The sequence below is a fragment of the Ambystoma mexicanum genome, chromosome 5p (assembly GCF_040938575.1).
Source record: "Ambystoma mexicanum isolate Mex_15411 chromosome 5p, UKY_AmexF1_1, whole genome shotgun sequence".
Taxonomy (NCBI): Eukaryota; Metazoa; Chordata; class Amphibia; order Caudata; family Ambystomatidae; genus Ambystoma; species Ambystoma mexicanum.
In genome coordinates, this window is record NC_090930.1 from 792,755,420 (window position 1) to 792,775,954 (window position 20,535).

A 20,535-nucleotide genomic window follows, 5' to 3' on the forward strand; every position below is an offset into this window, starting at 1 on the left:
CCCCGATGCCCACAGTCTTTCAGCGCTTTATAAATATATAAATAAATAAATAATAAATAAAGGAAAGGAGTGATAGAGATAGGGTGGTAGTTTGCAGGAATGGAGGGGTCAGAAGAGGGTATTTTGAGCAGAGAGTGAACAAGGGAGTGCTTAAGAGCAGTTGGGAAAACTCCAGTGGAAAAAGAGAGATTGCAGAGATCAGCCATGGCCGGGGCGAGGGAGTCAATGTTGTCCTTAATGGTTTTGGAAGGTCAAGAGTCCACCTGTTTGGATGAAGCCTTCTTGACTGGACTTGTCTAGCAACCTCATTGGGTGTAACGGTCGAGAGAGAAGAGAGGGGAAGTGGAGGGGGAGCCAAGGGAGGCTCCGGTGTTGGAGTATGCCGTGGTGTGGAAGAGAGGGAGGAACGGATGCCTTGGATTTTTGTGATGAAGTGTGCAGCCACTGCCGAGCAAAGGTCCTGTGTGGGTGTGACAGAGGAAGTGGCTGCTGCAGGATTGGCCAGTTGCTTACAGACTTTGAAGAGTTTGGCCATGTTGCTTGATGCTGCGGAGATGCTGGCTTGAATAAAGACTCTTTTTTTGGAATGGATGCAGGGTTGGTATTGCTTTTGAAGGAGGTGGCAGGCCACTTTGTCAGAGGGTCCACTCGACGAATTCCATGCTGCCCTACGCTTGCATTCAAGGGCAGTGAGATTGAAGTCGTACCAAGAGTTGCACTTTTTGGAAGGCTTCAGTCGGTCCCTCATGACAGGGGCAAGAGTATCAAGAGTGTTGGTGATAGAGAGATTGAAGTTAGTGAGGACTGTGTCAGGGCGGGAGTCAGCCACAGGAATCGGAGGAGGAGAGAAGGTGTAGGCAAAGGAAGACGCTATCACTCTTTGCATGGGTCTGGTAACTTTGAAGCCAAGTGGCCGTGCCGGGTGTGCCACTGCAAGAGGGGTGGAGAGCTTCAGGTGAGATGAGAGAAGAGAGTGGTCAGTCCAAGAGAGAGAGGAAGTGAGAGGGTTAGAGAGAGGGATGTCAGTAGAGATGAGAGCATCCAAGGTGTGGCATGCAGTGTGCGTGGAGCCAGAGGGTAGGATAGAGAGGGAGAGAGAGTTGTATTGGTTGCAGAAAGGTCCTGAGGAGTCAGGAGAGTCCAGATGGATGTTGAGATCACCCATCAGGAGGAGTTGAGAGGAGGAGGAAAGTAGAGAGGAGGCCAGGTCAGCCCATTCCGGGAGGAAGAGAGTGGACTGCCTGGTGGATGATAGAAGGTGGCCAGAAGGAGAGAAGATTTAAGAGAGAGTGAGAACCTGCAGACTAGGCACTCAAAGGAGGAGTAGACCTGTGTAGGGATGATGGACACAGGTATCCATTCTGGGAAGATCAGCATCACTCCCCCATCTGTCTTCTTCCGCCTGGGCGCAGAGAGAATTTTGTAGCCTTCTGGGAGGAGGGAGTCAAAGCTTGTGACAGAGCAATCCTTGAACCATTTCTCTGTGATGGCGAGCACATCAAGATCCATAAGTTTGAGGAGGTTGCAGATGTCAGATAAGTGTTTGACAGCAGAGCGAGAATTAAGCATGGCAATGTGGAGCAGCTTGCCATCTTTGAAGGTCTTCGGTGAGGGGGTGCAGGGCACGGTGCCCACCCTCCCCTCGAGGGTGGCAAGAGGGCTAGAGGGATAGTGGAGGATGGCAGAGGAGCCAAGGCCGACAAGGGAGATGGGACAGTACGGCAAGGCAAGGGTGCCTGTGCAGCGGAGGAGGAAGGAACAGTGGGCAAGGGAGCATATGCAGAGGAGGAGGAAGGCACAGTGGGCAAGGGAGCCTGTGCAGAGAAGGAGGAAGGCACAGTGGGCGGGGGAGCCTGTGCAGAGAAGGGGGAAGGCACAGTGGGCGGGGGAGCCTGTGCAGAGGAAGAGGGGGGCACAGTGGGGAAGGGAGTCTGTGCAGAGGAGGACGTTAGCACAAAAGTCAGGGGAGCCTGGACGGAGGGAAAGGTAAGATTAGAGAGGCGAGGGAGGAGCCTGTCAAAGACAAAAAGGTTGGGTTGATGTCCCTGAACCATGATGGTTTCATTGAAATAGACATTAATGATGACTCTGGAAATGGCAAAGACGTCAAGGAGAACCTCCAAGCAAGTGCCACCATTGATGGGAGAAGAGGCGATAGGAGAGAGAAAGCCGACCATGTAGCGAGTCCATAGGTCAGGAGCATTAACGAAAAATAGGATGTCTGTGAGAGTCTCTCTGGCGGGAGCCATGACAAAGGTGCCTGCAATAGGAAGACCTGGGTTGGAGCCCAGTATGTCCTTCTTAAATTTCTGCTGGCCAGATTTGGTGATAGGAGAAGGATAGGACATAGAGAAGCAGTTAGAGAAGATAGGAGAGATAGATAGCGACATAGCTAGCTGCAGTGGTGAAGAGGGCACTTAACAGTCTGAAGTGCTGTGACACAAGGAGGATGGGGGCACAGGGGAGTGGAGGGGGGCAGAGGGCAGTGCACACAGGTAAGTTACATTTTAGTAAAGCAGAATGAGAACACAATGCAGCCAATCGGCACAGCTAAGTTTGATTTTAGCAAAGCAGAATGAAAACACAATGCAGCTACTGGGCATAGCTAACTTTGATTTTAGCAAATCAGAATGAAAATCCAATGCAGTCACTGGACACAGCTAAGTTCGATTTTAGTAAAGCAGAATAAAAACACAATGCAGCCACTCGGCACAGCTAAGTTTGACATTTGGAGAACAGAATGAAAATACAATGCAGCCACTGGGCACAGCTAAATTCAATTTTAGCAGAACAGAATGAAAACAATTCAGCCACTGGCCACAGCTAAGTTCGATTTTAGCAAAGCAGAATGAAAACACAATGCAGCCTCTGGGCACAGCTAAGTTCGATTTTAGCAAAGCAGAATGAAAATACAATGCAGCCACTGGGCACAGCTAAGTTAGATTTTAGGAGAACAGAATGAAAACACAATGCAGCCACTGGGCACAGCTAAGTTCAATTTTAGCAGAAGAGAATGAAAACAATGCAGCCACTGGCCACAGCTAAGTTCGATTTTAGCAAAGTAGAATGAAAACACAATGCAGCCGCTGGGCACAGCTAAATTCGATTTTAGCAAAGCAGAATTAAAACACAATGCAGCAACTGGGCACAGCTAAGTTCGATTTTAGCAAAGCAGAATGAAAACACAATGCACCCACCGGGTACAGCTAAGTATGATTTTAGCAAAGCAGAATGAAAACACAATGCATCCTTTGGACACAGCTAAGTTCGATTTTTTTAAAGTCATTGAGAATGGGAGTCCAGGTGAGATAGAATGAGGGGTGGGACAGTCAACGGTGTGGAGGTCAAGGATGAGTTTTTTAGTTGAGGGAACTGACCTTCAGGGAAGTGGTAAATGCTCACATGTTTTCATGGGCTCGGAAGGAGTCAAGTTCTCATCAGTCTCCATGTGCTCATGTAGGGGTAGAGGAGGACCCCCAGACCGGGCCAGGCAATGGACAGGGAACAGACAGGGCCTTAGAAGTGGGCCTTTGTGGAATGGGCCGGCTCCCGCCTCCCGGTGCCAGTGATTGGCTCTTGAGGGAGAGTGTGGCCAATGATGTGGGAGCAGGCCTAGGATGACTACAAGGCAAACAAAGAGGTGGAAGCCGTCTTAGAGAAAGGAAGTCTGTAGCAGGGCCAGTAAAACAGTGTGCACAACGCAAGGCTCTTTCAAGTGTATCAACATGGGGCTTCAGTGAAACACACGAGAGATTTAACCTTCAATTGCTAGCAGTTGTTTGTCTGTGTCCTCACTGGAAAAAAGCCCAAGGTAGATTTTGCCCAAAATACAATTTATAAAGAGTTGTAGGGGGGCTGGACGCAACGTAGCAGAAGCACAATGGCTTACATTTACTTTGAGGTGAGCAGGAAGAAAAAGAACCTGAACGCCGGAGCGCGATCATCAACTGGCATAGGGAGATGCGAGAAATTAGCTCCAGGGCCTCAATGTGGGCCTTTGAGGAATGGGCCAGCTCCCGCCTCCCGGTGCCAGTGATTGGCTCTTGAATAGAGTGTGGCCAATGATGTGGAAGCAGGCACAGGCCTAAAGTTCACTATAAGGCAAACAAAAAGGTAGCAGCCATCTTAGGGAAAGGAAGTATGTATCAGGGCCAATAAAAGAGTATGCAGAATGCAAGGCCCTTTCAAGTGCATCCACATCTGTCATGCCGGGGGGCCTCAGTGAAACACAAGAGATATTTAATCTTCAATTTCCAGCAGTTGTTGGTGCGTGTCCTCATGCACTGGAAAAAAGCCTGAGATTTGGCCAAAATACAATTTATAAGGAGCTGCACAGGGAGGCGGGGGGTTACACACAACGTGGCAGAAGCACAGCGGCTTACCTTTCCTCAGAGGTGAGCAGGACAAAGAAGTGCTTGAATGCCGAGCGCAATCATCAGCTGTCAAGATACCAAGGAGTGTGCTGTGCTCGAGAGTCCCTCCTTGTCCCGTGCTTCAAACGTGGGGAAGGGAGACCCAGCCTTACCAACCTGACTTTCATTTTGTGAACACTCTTTCTCTTCTGGTGAACATTATCCCACATTCTTTATGTAATTTGGTAGTAAGGATTAAAAACAGTTTTTTTAGTATATGCACTTTTTATTTGACAAGACGTGACTAGGACTGCCTTATTATTATTTGATGTTGTAGCTTGCTCCCACCTTAGATTTAGGTTTAGATTAGGCATTTATCTCACCCATTATGAAATTCAATAAATCCCCTTGAACTGTGATCACTTGTCTCTGTCTTTACTGTTGCCACCGGGAGTTCTTTACAGTGCAGAAAGCACACGAATTCAGCATGTGCCACATTTCGACAGACTCATAAATGCACTTCAACTCCCTTCAACCATCACCATGGTGAAGTGGGCAGCACACACTAAAGGTGCAGATTTGATTTCTTGTGGTAACAAGGCCACTGATTTAGAAGTAAAAAGAGCAGCATATTTTCCTGAAATAACTTGCATCAAATAAATGCACATGCACACGCATTAGCTGCAGGGAAGAGTACCACCAGAAGAACAAGAATTATGGAAATAAAGGGGGTGCTCATTGTCCCCCACAGATGCAATGTGATGGCAGGACAGCACCAGGAAACCACTTATGCTCGTGGGATTACTCAAAGTAGCATTGGATCAACTATATCACCCAGCACACACAACACAAGAGTGTCATGCAGTGTTGACCTCTGAAGCCTGGTGTGTACCCAACCTGGTAGAGCATGTTGCAAAATTGTTTGTGAACTCTCTAACTTACCAGCAGTTTATGGCTAGGTACATGCTGTGAGCATTGAGAGGAGCAATACCCCATCCTACTATATGCTCCAAGTTTGTAACAGCTGCAGGTATATGGTAGTAGTCGTATGTCCCCTTTCCTGCTGGTTTTAAGCCAGTCCATGCACACATCCTGATGCCACATGTACTGCATAGTTCCTCATACTTGAGGTCTTTCCCAAGGTGGGGAGTGTGCGAAGTGCGTAGGTCTGACAACGGACCACATTTTGTAAACTAACTCTTTCAGCACATCACAATGCTGTTGGGTATTAAGCAAAGATTACCTTCTGCTAATCACCCACAAGCAAACAGTATTTGTGAACGCCTCCTCAAGGAATGCATTGCCAAGTTTAAAGTGACCCTGAATGAACAGTGTTTCTATTACCTACCCTTAGCCGTATTTGCATTACGTAATCAACACGGCTCAGACTATCACCTAACTCCCCATGAGCTGGTGACGGGATGCCGGATGCGTGTACCTCTTGCTCCTCCCACTCGAGCACAAACTGATGCCCATAGTGTTTCAAATTTATTGGGAACTGAAATACATGATTAGTTGACTGCTATGACATTGAGTGTCATTTATATGTCTCGTCAGTTTTGGGCACGGCAGGGGAGGTCAAAAAAGACTGGTGAAGACAATGCACAAATTGGCACTTCAACAGTTTTGAAACCATTTGCACTCTACCCAGGGGATAAAATCCTCTGCCAGAGGTTTACACGTCACTGGGATAAGCCAAGGTTTGAAGGAGCTTTCGCTGTGGAAGAAGTGACATTAACAGCTGTAAAAATGTGAGGAAGGTGGGTGTGGTTGTAACTCAGTGACATCAAGCCCTACAAAGGAGAAATCCCCCTGCCGCAACCCCTTGAATCTGAAGATGAAGAATATATGAGATGAATACAAACAAGATCAGTTTCAAGAGAAAACCAGCAACTAGAACTATAAAGAGACAGTGGGTCTCATTATGCGTATGCTTGTCCGGTAACAACGGTGCCGGTAAGCTACCGGCACCGTTGTTACCGGACCGGCATTCTCCGAGTCTGCGAGCGGGTGTCTTTCTGCCCACCTGGTCTGACCTGCCGGGCAGAAAGGCACCCGCTTGCAGACATTGACGGTATCACCGGTACGATTATAAATGGTGCCAGTGCTACCATCCTCCTCATTCTCATTGAGTCCAATGGGACTCAAATGGGAATGGGCATCAATTTTTTCCGGCACCCGGCAGTAGGTAATTACCGAGATCGCCGGGGCTGTAATTCCCCGGTAAGTCCCCATTGCCGGGCGCCAGAAAGAAAAATGACTTGGGCGGCAGCCGTGCTGTTTTTACCGGCACGGCTACCACCGGGGTCATAATGAGGCCCAGTTTTCCTATACATCAATAGAGGAGACTTTGTGGACACTTTTTCCAACTATCCCTGCATGAGAATACCTGGATGTTGGGAAAGGGGCCACTTACAAATAAATGGAACCATGCTCAAACCAGAGGGATGGACTGAAGGTCTAGTGGCATGCAAAACACTGGCCCTCCTGGAGCAATGGGAAGAGGTTGTAGTAAACGCAAATGCATCATGCATCGACCTATAGCCCACAATTACAAAGTTACTTACATGGGGCAATAACTAGGGGGGACCAGTATGGATACTACCTCTGAAAAATGCCACCCTATGCTCCTGAAATAATGGTACAATAAATGTTGCAAAAAACGATGGGTGCAAAACATTTTTAATGTACCAAGCATGAAACAGGTACAGCAGTGCTGATGGACCACTATTGGGCTTTTTTTAAAAAGTATATATGCAACTGCCCCCAAATTGGGGAGGCCTATGTTACATAGTACTATTAAATAGACCACCTCTGGTGATATCCCAGATTGACTTACACATTGGGGATTTCCCCCAAAATGAACAAACATTTAGGAAAAAGGAGATGCCCTACCCTCAAATGCACTAAAAAGGATAATTTCCTCTCAATAAAATCAAAAAAGACTTATGAGGGCATTCCAGATGAGCAGAAGTTATTCAGCAAGACAGCAATGATTCTCACATCCATTTTTGTTGCTGGGTTGCAAACAGTTGTAAATGCAAAATGGATACAAATAACAAGATGGGAGTTGTTGCAAACAATTAATGCAACTGTCAAAGACTTCAATAAGGGAGGAGCTAAAGGCCATCAGAGTTATGGCTCTCCAGAATAGATATTTCCTTGATTTAATAACTGCCATCGAGGGTGGCGTGTGTGCAAAGATCAATACTTCTTGCTGCACAAATCTACACACCCACAATGGAGAAAATGGGATCCTCAGAGAGTCCATATCCACTTTAACCGAATTACACGCAAAAATGGAGGAGGAGATGGATGAACCTGAAAATGATGACTGATGGGATTATCTGTTCTCCTGGATACACACCTGGCTGGCCAATGCATTTCAGATGCTAATTGCCATAGTAGTGTTCATACTACTGACTTTCTGTGTTCCAAGAATAGTAATACATGGGTGTAAAAAGCTGCCAAAGGAGCAGTTGGAATGTAAATAGTAATACACTTGAATGCTCCTGCACATGGATATACCAAAATAGATGACCCACTCTGTGCCCAAGTAAGGGAAAGTCCTATCACACCTCCAGGATCAAAATGTACTTATCACCTAGACCTTTGCAATTACATTGGATGCTGGGTATTTTGCAAGCCAGGCGGGGAGTGCTGCTATATGACCTGGAGTGCAAACAAACACATAAGTCATGAAAGGAACCTGAGGGGGATGTCTAAAAGGTTCCTTATGTGAGGGAGGGCACCAAAAGGGTCTTGGTCGAGGACTCGAACAGATGGAAGAATGTTGACGGGCAGATGAATATGTAATTCATCGTTATGGTCCCTCCACCACCCCAATTTCACAGAGGTGAGAAACGTCACTCACTAAGACGACCATAGCAGCCATATCCTAGGCAAGTACAGCAAGAAATTGACCTAATGTACTAAAGATGGCTAGAATAAACAAACTCACTGTGAACTGACACACATGCATGTAATAGGCATGAAGCAAATATGTGCTCACCATGAATAAACAGGAAAACAAGGTAAAATATGCATTTATACACAAAGAATATCGCTTGCAACCATAAAGATATGAAAAACATAACATAGGCAATTTATAAACTGAATGCAACTGGAACGATATACGTCTATAGCTCACTAACATAGAAATGCAACAGTAGTGAGCAGCCATCTTTTTCAAAATGTAAGTAACATAACGCATTGAAATCAATGCAAGGTCTCAAGCCTTCATGGAAACTCAAGCTGCTGTACTTAATGAAATACAGACCCATACAGGGCACAGACAATAGCTGTACTGACCCAACCAAGGTTACTGAGAAATTAGGGAGGGTCTGGATGGCTCGGAGAGATAAAGAGATAATAATTCCCAAGGTACAAGGCATATTTTTCTAAGGTTAATTAAAGAAAAAACAGTCTTTGAAGGCCAGGTGCAGAATAATTATAGGCTAAAATCTTTGTAGGGAAAGGATCAATCAAATATGTAGTAGTCGAGAGAGTAATAACACTCTGGGCCACATTACAAGTCCAGCGGTAACCCTGCTGGTGCTACCGGCGGTGTTGCCACCAGACTTGCAATATTTACCGGCGTCTGGCTTGCTGGAAACACCGAGGGATTATGATTCCGGCATTCCAGGATGTCAGGTGCCGGTAAATGTTAATCCCCATTCCCATTGAGTCCTATAGAACTCAATGGGAATGGGGACCACGGAAGCACTGGCACTGTCAATAACAGCGCTGGTGCTTCCGTGAAACTCTGCGGGCGGGTGCCATTCCGCCCACTAGATCTGACCCTGGTGGGCAGGACGGCACCCGCTAGCAGAGTTGTACTATGCCGGTCCAGTAACGACAGTGCCGGTAGGCTTACCGGCACTGTTGTTACCGGACCAGCAAGGTTGTAATGAGGCCCTCTCACTTATATTAGTTAAAATCCCAATAAATGCAGTATGCAATCATTCAAAATGGACTCCTCCCACACGTGACCCATAATTCAAGAACACTTCTGTTCATTAGCCCTGGGCTCAGTTAGACACCTGCCTCGACTCCACACATATTCCCAGAAATGAGGCGCCTGGCAAGGTTAACTACAAAGAGGTTGCTCTAGCTCATGGCCTATGAATAAGGGATCTTTTTTAATTGAAAGGAAAGCAGCTCCTGTGCCTCTCTCCCCTTACTCATGTCTGGCTCATGTGTTGATGATCTGTCAATTGCCCATGGTTGGTCAGTAAGATGCCAACCAAAGAAAACCCCCAGTGCTATGTGGGCCAAAACATGTTGCATTAACCAATCAAGTAGTGTAGAGATGAGACATATTCACTATTCACTATTATCAATTTAGAGGTGGTCTCAAGTGAAATCATCAGATATTCAATGTCCACTTAGAAGACTAACCCATATATCACATATGTAGTTAATTCCCTTAACCAATCCCTCTACCCCATAGGTTTCTGTAACCAAGATTGTAGTGTGACTTCAGTAGTGATGTGTTTTTCTTTCATAATCCGTTGTTTTGCATGAGAGCTCTGAGAGAGATACAAGATCATTAACGCCTGGGTTGGAATGAGGGCCAATATGTGATTCTGAGCAAATCACTTTTTATCATTGTGGCTTAGTTTCCTTAACTGTCTGTGGGAAAGTCTCACTCATATAAGTGGATAATCTAGAGAGTTACTCCATAAATAATTATAATATTAACTATTTATACAGTGCCGACTTGTGGGGAATCAGGATGCCAAGTGAGGCTGATATGTTGTGGGGGTGGGTGGGTAGTGTAAGGGTGCAGAAGTAAGGCTTGGACATAATGGTAGCATGTTTTTGGGTGTAAACATTTATTGAATAAGAAAAGGTTGGACAAATGCCTCTCTACCCCTAAAGCTAAGAGGGGTTTCCCTACCTCAAAGAAAACCAGAGAAATTGTTAGGATGCCAAAAACAAATAGTCTGTCACTGGTGTGTCCAAAAACCTGCTTCTGTCCCTAACACCAATAATCTAAAGTAACTGTGCAAGGAGGATCTCATCTTGTGTTTTCAATCAACAGAAAACTTCCCAGTCTTTCTGGTAATAAATACTGATGAAATAAACAATGTTAAAAAATGCAAGATTCCTAGGCAAGGGTTGTGCTCCTTTCCCCTAGAGTTCTTCTCAGTTTCACTCCTTTTGGGCTCTTGAGCACCTTTAATCTTCTTAGGCAAATGTCAGTGGACAATTCACATGGATATGTTGTTTAGCTTCACAATCCTTTGTCTTGTCGACTTGATACAGTCATTATAAAATGTATGATTCCGTTTGACCACATTTGGGGTTCTTGAGCCTTCCGATCTCTCACCTGGGTGTTTGTTCCAGATGCAATATTGCTTGCTTCACACTCCTGCCAAGCTAATATCCTCTATTGGCTCATGTGGGTGCAGGTCCCAGGCTCACAATGTAGCTTGGTTCACCGTCCTACCAAGCTGGTGTCCTCTTGTGGACTGTTTCTCTTGCATGTAGGTCCCAGACCCCCTTTCCCTTCCTTATATTAAGCACTTGTCTTTCACATGGGTGCGGGTCCCAGACTCCCACTTCGTTGTGATATATATGTTTGGTTCACTCTGCTGCCAAAACATATGATTTACTTATTCTTGTGGTATCATATGTATTTGGTTCACTTTCCTGACAAACATGTGATTCTGTTTTCTTGGTTTCTCTCAGCTTCTCATGTGGTGCGGGTCCCAGACTCTCAATTCGTTATCATATCTGTTTGGTTCAATCTCTTGCCACACACATGATTCTCTTCTCTTAGGGCTTCTCAGGGTCCCTAACCTTCTTATACTTTAGTTTCGACATGGGTGTGGGTCCCAGACTCGCAATGTCCCTTCAGGGCCACAGACCCTCTTTCTTAAGTGTTTGTATTCACCCCATTGCTTCCCCGGAACTCCAACGACTCCTGGAAAGATAGGTATTGGCATTTCTCCAGTCTCTGTTTGGTTCCTCAAGGCTCCGGCCGCTCTCTGGTGAATGGTGGGGTCTGCAGTGGTTCAACAGGCATCTCTCTCTGCCTGGTTGTACTTTTTCCCTTGTAAGCAGTTCAGCAGAGCCTGGGGTGCCCTGAGATACATATCGGCAGCAGCCTGAACTGTCCTTCCAGCTTGAATCATGTTCAGGTTCTCCTTGTCCCCACTTCACAGCTTCTTCCCCTTTGGCTTCTCTCTGACCACCCTGTGCAGGGATCCCTCAGTTTCTCCTTGCAGGATCGTTCTCGTTCTGTCTCTCAGCTGAGTTCTTCTTGAACTTCCCATGTCAGCCAGCTATATTCGTTCGGGCAAATGATATCTTGTGAGAAGCTAGACCGCTCATTCCGCTCATTCTGCTTCTTCCGAGTGATCCTTGTACTCTCCATGTTCTTGTTCTTCACAGTACTCTTTTTCAACTCAGATGCAAGATACTTAGTATTCTCTTGTATTTTAGGTTTGTCAAGTATTTTAAAGTGACTGACCTCGCAGCAGAGTACATTTGCTCTACCTATAGGTGGGGTGGAGGATTTTGGTTTTTGAGACGGCTTTGGGTGTATTAAAGTGGGGGAATGACACATTCTATGAGAATAGTCATCCCCAATCACATATGAGGATTCCCTTCCCATGTGATCCTCCCTCGGTGCACCACACCTGGGCGGACTATTGTACTGTGGATGCACCGCCCTGGCCCCATGGGAAAGGTCTCCCTCCTCAGATTCGTCATAGTAGACAGTATGCCAGCTGTGGGATTTGAGTAGTGGGGAGCCAGGAAGCCAGGTAGAGGTCATTTGCGGTGCCAGCCCACGTTTGGCTCTTAGAGAAAAGGCCGCAGCCTGGATCAGCCATGTCTTGACTCTCCCAATGAATCCCCTAGCTTCCACCTCTTTACATTGGTCTAAAACTAAAGATGGGATGGGATGAGACGAGAGGAGATGTAGCCTGCTGTCTGCCAAATTACAAATGGTGACACAAGCAAACCTGCGCTCAATTCTCAGTTTTCCAATTTAACCAAATGATATTGTCTTGGTGAAATCCTTTCACTACTTTTGGTGTGTGGGGAAGGTTCCTGGATGCCCAGTTCTTTAAGATACCACCAACGCAACTGAAAAATATGTTGCATAAAAGGGATGTATTGTCAATAATGTTTACTATAGATACTTGAGAAGGTGTGGGTGGTAGAGAGTTTAGGTATTCTGGAAGTTAGGGCTGCTTCATTATGGGCTTGGGTCACTGCACAATGTGCCAGAAAACTCTATTTGCCCTCAGGCCAAAAGTTGCCAGTACTGCCCTGTGCCTTCTCCAAATATAGATTTTAGCACTTTTCGTTATCCCACGCGATTACCAAGGACTAACTTGCACCACATACATTTTTTTTTAAAAAGTGCTGGCTTTTGCTTTCTGAAAATTATCAGTGCTACAATGCACCATTGAAGACATATAAAAGATGTTTGGACTAGGGACATCCCCTTCTCTATCCATTTATTTCGGAAATTCGTGTGTGGATTTACACCAAACCACAAAAGGAATATATGCACTACTTTGCTCCCGGCATGTTTCTTATTTGGTGCAAATGCTTCCTGTGGTTTTCACTGTGTGCATGTTGAAATGATACTCTTTTTCTCTATGGGAAACTGAATGAGTTCAGTCTAAAATAAGCTTTTATATTCTATGCTTAATACATTTTGAAAGTTTTATGAATTTCCTCCAAATGTTACAGTTTGTGCGGGTCAGGCAATTACTTTGAACATTTTCATACAGCTTTTTCCAGCGATTCAAATGTTTTTAGTAATCGAATGTTTGTAAAAGTCAATGGTTCTTAGGTTTCACCTTAACTAGAATGTGAATAGGCACAACAACAAAGTGGTTTCAAATTGCATGACTACTCCATGAAGCTAAGGTAGAAAAAAGAGGAAGGTTTTCAGTATTTGTTTTAAACAGAACAAGTCTATTAATTGCATGAATGTCTGCAGTGAGACGGTTCCAGAGTTTGGCAGCAATGGCCGCACTGGCTTTACCAAAAGCTCTGGAATATTTATATTGGGTGTTGAAGATGCATGCCATTTGAAGCGAAGCTTAAAATAATCTGAATCTTTGCCAGAAAGGGCGCTCTATGAGCCACAGGGAGCAGTTTCTATTCTATTCTGCTTCTTATGGGATGCCAGTTCAGACCTGAGGAAATGTGGGTATATTTAGGAGTTTAAGTGACAATCCTGGTCATCGAATTCGGTAGAACCTGTGATTGATGAATGGTAGTATCGGCAATAATCCAGTCTGGATCACACAAGTGCTCTGTCTGTAATATCACAATGACATTCCGATACATAAGACCTCATTTGTGTAAGCAGCATCAGAAAGTAGTTAGCATTTTTGACAATTTGATTCATCTATGGCACCATGGATAGAAACGACACGATTATCATGTCCACGGTTTTAACCTTGGTCTTCCCTTGTATAGTATGATCTACTAGTGTGAACGCAGGAGAAGCCGGTAGAACTTTAGGAAGGAACGAGGAAGAGGAAAACAACAGGATTTCAGTTTTGCTCTGATGCAGGCCCAACCAACTGTGGGCCATCCAAGATTCGATATGTTTATAAATGGTTTGTATATGTTCAACATTATGATGGAGATCGCAAAATTGCAAAACAGGCTGCGTCTCATCAGTGTAGTTTTGAAAGACAGCACCAAGATCTGTTAAAAGGTCGTGAAGGAGTTTCATGCAAACATCGAAAAATGGGCGACAAGCAAGTCCCCTGAGGAACTCCAAATTCAACTGGTTCAAAGTTAGATGTTGGCGACCCTACGTTTATACATAAAGAGCCAATTCTCAAACAGCCAGTTCACAGCGGAGTCTGGGGCCATAGTCACCCCTCTAAAGAGATTGCACAGGAGTGAATCGTCAATAGTGTCAAACGTTGCCGAGAGGCCAAGTAGCATTAATATGCTCACCTGACCTCGATCCAAAATATGCAAAAGAGAGTCCTTAATATGCAAAGGGGCCATTTCCGTTTCCCTGCCTGGGCAAAAGCCAGACTGGCAATCACCCAGGAGTTAGTGAGTCTCTAAATAGGCTTGAGAGGGATCTAAAATCTTAAGAAGGAAGGGAGAGTTCATAAGTGGACTGTAGCTGGCGCAGTCTAGAGGTTCCATGGAGGGGTTTTTCAATAATGGCATGACCAAGACCTGTTTATACATATCTGGGACTGTGCTTTCCTTAAAGGATGAAGATATAATGTGATTGATTAAGGAGGCAAAAGGCTCTGCACATTCCTTAACAATCGAAGTGGAACCTGGGGTCACTAGGACAATAAGAATCTTTGAGAGAAGCTGGAATATTTCTAGTATCCAGAGCAAAAAGGGGATGAACGCTAAAGAGAAAAGGGTTAATAGCAGTTCATCCAGCCGCTGGATCAGAGATAATGATGGAAGAGTGGGAGTCTGTGTTATCACAAATAGAGGGAAGAAAAGCCTTGATCTCGTATCTGCAGAATGTTTACCTTTAGTTGGTCAGGCCAGACCACATCATGATTTCTCGGTGGTGGAAAAATACCTGCATATTTCCCGTTATTAAGAATTGTAAAGTGCTCTTTAAATGAGTGGGATGGTATTTCTATTTCTATCGAATGAGCATACACATATTTGTTTGCTTCTACCATAGCCGATTTGTAGGCTGATCGGGCCTGTGTAAGATTCAAGTTATTAAGACTGTAAGGATTCCTTCTCTATCTGCATTCCTGTTGTCTAACAGCCATTTTAAGGCGGCAAGTGCAGATGACTGGTTTTCATTGGTTTCATCTTTAGGGGTGGCAATTTCATACATAACGTGAAATTCTGGAGTTCTAGTTTGCTACCAAATGATCAGCATATTCCTCAGTGTCTAAATCACTACAAATATTATGGAACATCGGGCCGAGTGAGTTTGCAGTGAGTTTATGCTTATCACAAAATAAAATGGACACATAGTCAGCATTAGAATAGGGTTCAGCTTGAGGTTGAGGTGCACCAAAAAGAATTGCTGCAAGTGTAAACCCGTGTTGTAAACACAAGGTTTGTCCGTTACACATTGGGCTGCCAGCATTCGAACAATGCTAAAGTATATTAGTGGGCTGCCAGCATTAGAACATTGGCCTCATTGTCCTCATTGGCCCCACCATGACCATCCCAGTTGACCTGGAAGGACGAAGGTCTACAGCATTGTTGGACAGTGGCTCCCAGGTCACCATTATATATGAACTCTACTATTGTCAACATTTGTCACAACTGCCCTTAGAACCCCTGGAGGGGCTAAATCTGATGGGAGTCGGAGATGCAGCCTGCCAGTATCTGGGGCGCCTCTGTGTGAAGAACCATTTAAGTCAAGATGTAGCTGGAGTAAACATGACGTTGACCACACTGGCCTTGGTGTGCAACACAAAGAATCTGAACCCAGACGTATCACTAGTCATGGGCACAAACTCTGATTTGTTTGTCACACTAGTCAAGATGTGTTTGGAGATGGCCGGTCCACAAATTGCACTGTCTCGGATGATGCTCCCAGCTTGCCAACAGGCCTACCTCCGGAGAAGCATGGAGAAGACGGGACCACCTGACTGGCTAGTTGGAGATGTGTTCACCGCCAACCACGGTCAACCTGCCATTCTGCCCAGTCAGACAGTAATGTTGCCCGATCATGTGCGACTCCAAGGACAGAACTGGTATAGTAGATTAGTGATGGAGGCTGCGGAAGGGGAAGATCTGCCTAGAGGTCTGATGGTCAACCACACGCTGATCAGTGATACTGGCCAAGGAGTGACACATATTAGGGTCCCTATCACCAATATCACAGACAAACTGTGCATCTGCCATGAGGCCTGAACATCGCAGGGTTTTACCAGTTCACCCGTATGCCCCAGGGGATATCGGGAGCGCCAGCTATGTTTCAGCGTCTGATGGAGAGAACTGTTGGTGATATAAACTTACTTAAGGTGCTGGTCTACCTAGACCAAGTCTAGGTGCCGGTCAAGTGGCACAGCGAGTAGAGCGCTCGCTTTGACATCTGTGCAGAGCTTGCTAACGCAGGTTTGAATCCCGGCAGGGAAAAACTCAACCTTTCATCCTTCCGAGGTCGATAAATGAGCACCACACACCATGGGTAATAATAAGCAGCGCTCAGATACCTGAGGGTTTGTAGCGCTATACAAATGCTAAATTATTATTATTATTTATTTATTAGACGATGTGATTGTGTTTGGAAGGACTCTAGAAGAAAATCATCAATGATTGCCAAAGGTCTTAGATCGTCTTTAACAACAGGGCTAAAAGTAGCCTTAGAAAAGTGCCAGTTTTGCAGGACCAGTGTAAAGTATATTGGCCATGTGGTGTCTGCTGAAGGAGTGCAGGTTGACGATGAATGAGACGAGAGAGAGACGAAGCATAGCCGAGGGGCAGAATGCTCTGAGGTCTTCACGGAGGGCAGCCAGGCCCTCTGTCGTGCCCAGGACATCTCCTGTGGCCGTCCCCTTCCCCGCTGGCAGATTACTTCTCCCATGCCTAGGGTTGAGAGAGTCTGCCAGATGTTGAACTTGAAAGCCAAGCCCGGCACCGTGAGTGAGGAACAGAGCCGAGCTGCTTCTGCCAAGCTGCGTGTCAGTGTTAGCAGCCAGGTAGGAGTAGGAAAGAGGGAGAAAAAGGGCACCGCCTGCCGAGTGTGCCACTTACACAGCAAACTCATGGATTTTGACAGCCAGGCCGGAAGGCCGGAGTCGCAAATATTCTTTCACAGTGATTTAGGAGAGGCCTTATTATCCAAGCTAGCTCCACCTCATGAGAGGTTGAGCGACGGCATCGCTGACAAGCAGTGGGTGCCATTAAGGGGATCAGGTTTAAGGAAATGGGGGGGTCTCCAGAAGGGGCTACGCAACCCGCTGAGGGGAAGTTCTAACATTTTCCAGCGGCTCATGCTTGGCCATTTTATTGGTACTGTTAGAGGTGGATAGCTAGCTCCTGTGATCAGTCTGGGGGACAGTGTTCTACCCCTTTCTGGATCGTTGCACTTAGGCGGGTGACTGGGGGTAAAGTGGAGATTCCGCTAGTCCAAGTATTTATTTATTTACCAAAGGTGAATGCTTTTACGCCCCGTGTGGCGCATTTGACGTCAATTACTTATTTGTTTACCAAAGTTGAATTCTTTTATGCCCTGTGTGGCCACTTGACGTCAATTACTTATTTATTTACAAAGGTGAATGATTTTACGCCAAGTGTGGCGCACTTGATGTCAATTCTTTTTTTTTTTACCAAAGGTGAATGCTTTGACGCCCCGTGTGGCGCACTTGATGTCAATTACTAATTTATTTAGCAAAGGGGAATGCTTTGACACCCTGTGTGGAGCACTTGATGTCAAATACGTATTTATTTACCAAAGGGGAATGCTTGGACGCCTGTGTGGCGCACTTGATGTCAATGACTTATTTATTTACCAAAGGTGAATGCTTTTATGCCCCGTGTGGAGCACTTTATGTCAAATACTTCTTTATTTCGCAAATGTGAAATGTATTTAAGCCCTGAGTGACACATATGATGCCAATTACTTATTTATTTACCAAAGGTGAATGTATTTAGGCTCTGTGTGAAAACACTGATGCCAATTACTTATTTATTTACCAAAGGCGAAATGTATTTAAGCCCTGTGTGACACATTTGATGCCAATTACTTATTAATTTTACAAAGGTGAATGTATTTACGCTTCGTGTGGCGCACTTAATGTCAATTACGTATTTATGTACCAAAAGTAAATGTATTATGCTCCGTGGACAACACTGAAGCCAATTACTTATTTATTTAGCTACGGTAAATGCACTTAAGCCCATGTGATGTAATTGAAGACCTTAACTATGTTATTCTGAAATGTGTAATCAGTTTATGCCTAATGTACTGAAAGGATGGCCTTTAATTATCTTTGTCTGGCAGTTACGTTTAGTAGTGTATTATCCTTTGTGTATTCAGAGGACTGGTTCTTACAAATTCAAATATATAAACAAGAGCTATCCGAGCTTATGAAAAGAAGCAAGGCTGTGTCTGTTCATTTAACCCGGTGCACCAGTATTCGGTCAGTCTTCAGGGCTGACCTGCCATTAGGCCATTGTATGATGGGCACTAAATCTACCCTCTGGGATTCTCAGATGCACATGTGTGCAGTGTGGTGGTAGTATCCCATAATCAGGGCTCCCACAGGTTGCTGCTGCTCACCTTTCTTTCATAAAGCACAGGGAGAACTACCTTACACATGATCTGACTAACCAACAGGAAAAAACAAAATGTTTAATAGGGCTGATATTCCAAGTAAACACCAAGTCCAGTGTATGTCCAGGATTGCGAGTAGACAGTGTATGCACAAAGTTAAACCCCAATGTTATAAGAGTGTTGCATGTCTTTATTATCCTTAAAATGAAGGTTACAATCATCACCCAATATTAGTAAGGGGGAGGAAGATCTCATTGACGAGAGTACGATTATGAAGAATTTCTGGAGGAAATGAGAACCACAAGAAGGAGGGTGGGTGTAAATAACAATTACTTGATGAGGCGGGGCTGAAGTGAGGTTCATATAAGTGTGCAATACTACACAACCAGGGATTTCCTGGCATGGTAGTCAGAATAGCTGTAGGTCTTTGTTTTAAGATTAAAGCTACCCAACCGGGTTTTCCCAGTAATTATCCAGAATGGCAGAATTCCCCACTAAAGTTGCTATAATGTACAGGCCTGAGTTACCTCAAAGCCAGTTCTTGGATAGGGACAACATGTCAATACCATGTTGCAGTATGAGATCATTAATTTCATTTTTTTCAATAGCATGACAAGGAATATAAGCATGTACATACTGTTGTTCAAAAATGACAACAGGGAGCTACTTTAAATCGGTTAACAAAGTCAGTTATTTGCAAGCTTTCAAAATCTTCAGATCTGTTCATCAGCCACAGGAAGAAGGAAGCTCTTTGAAAACTGGGCGGTTTTTGGTTTCTTCACAGACATCTATGTACTTCAGTTAACGCGCACACATTCCAGTCTGAAAGTTTATATGGGGCTTTGCGAACTATATTCAAGCAGGCAAGAGAAAGAAACACTACGGGTCTGATGGGATGGGACGTAAAAGACATGGCATGCGCAAACCTGTCAAAGGATGATTTGTTTTAGGCAGGAATGCAGGGATGGTTGTGTGTCTCTCTGGACCGAGCCTATTGCCCACCTATATTTAAGCTTGGGATAGAAAACTCAGACTGTTACATTTAGGTCAATAGTATTTAGAAAATTGACGAGGCTGATGGTCACATTTCCAGAATTGCCTCTAAAAGACTGGAGAAAGCCATGTGTCAGGCTGATCCCTTGGTGAGATAAGTGGGCAACATTCATCCTCATGTTGGACTTGTGCCTCTAGATGGCCAATAGGGAGAGGGAACAATCAGTCATGTGTTTGGCCTTAGACTTGTTATGATTGGAGTTAAAAGAATTGGCTTAAATGCATTGTTTCAAGTATGCCTCTCTTCCACCTTTCCTTTCTCATGCCCTCCTTGAGCACTTTATCTATCCTTCGCCCTCATCCCAGCTATACACGTGACTTTCCTCCGCTCTACCACTACTGAATCTTCTATCATATTCCTCCTTTGCCTCTCTGACAGGCACAATCAGTTTAATGCCATGAACTATGGCAGTAGGTGCTATACACATGCAAGATTACATAACATGAGATAACATATCTGATTTTCTTTTTTAAATGGGAGAGTATGACATGGAACAGGAGTACTCAAAGGCTTCTGGGAAGCTTCTGGGGCAAGGTTTCCAAAGCGCTGAAAGGGCTAGGGTTAGAGTGAGTCTACCAGCAGACCATTGCATTAGAGAGGATGCTGAGGCTGTGGATGTTTCGGTGTAGTGAAAAGCCACAGAACATGTTATAGGAAATAACAGGTCTATATATCTTGTGACCTCTGAGTCTGTATGGGTGAAAAGAGTTGGAATGTGTTAATTGTAATAGTGACTAATGAACCTGAAATGTCAGCTCAAACCATCTTTCAGCATATTGAAAATCTACAAGCATTTCTTTCTTTGCATGTCATTAATATGCATACTTGCTTATGTTGCATTCACACACATATATCAGCCTTATTGTGCTAAATCCCACTATCCGAGAATCCTCATACATGAAATTAGATTTTAA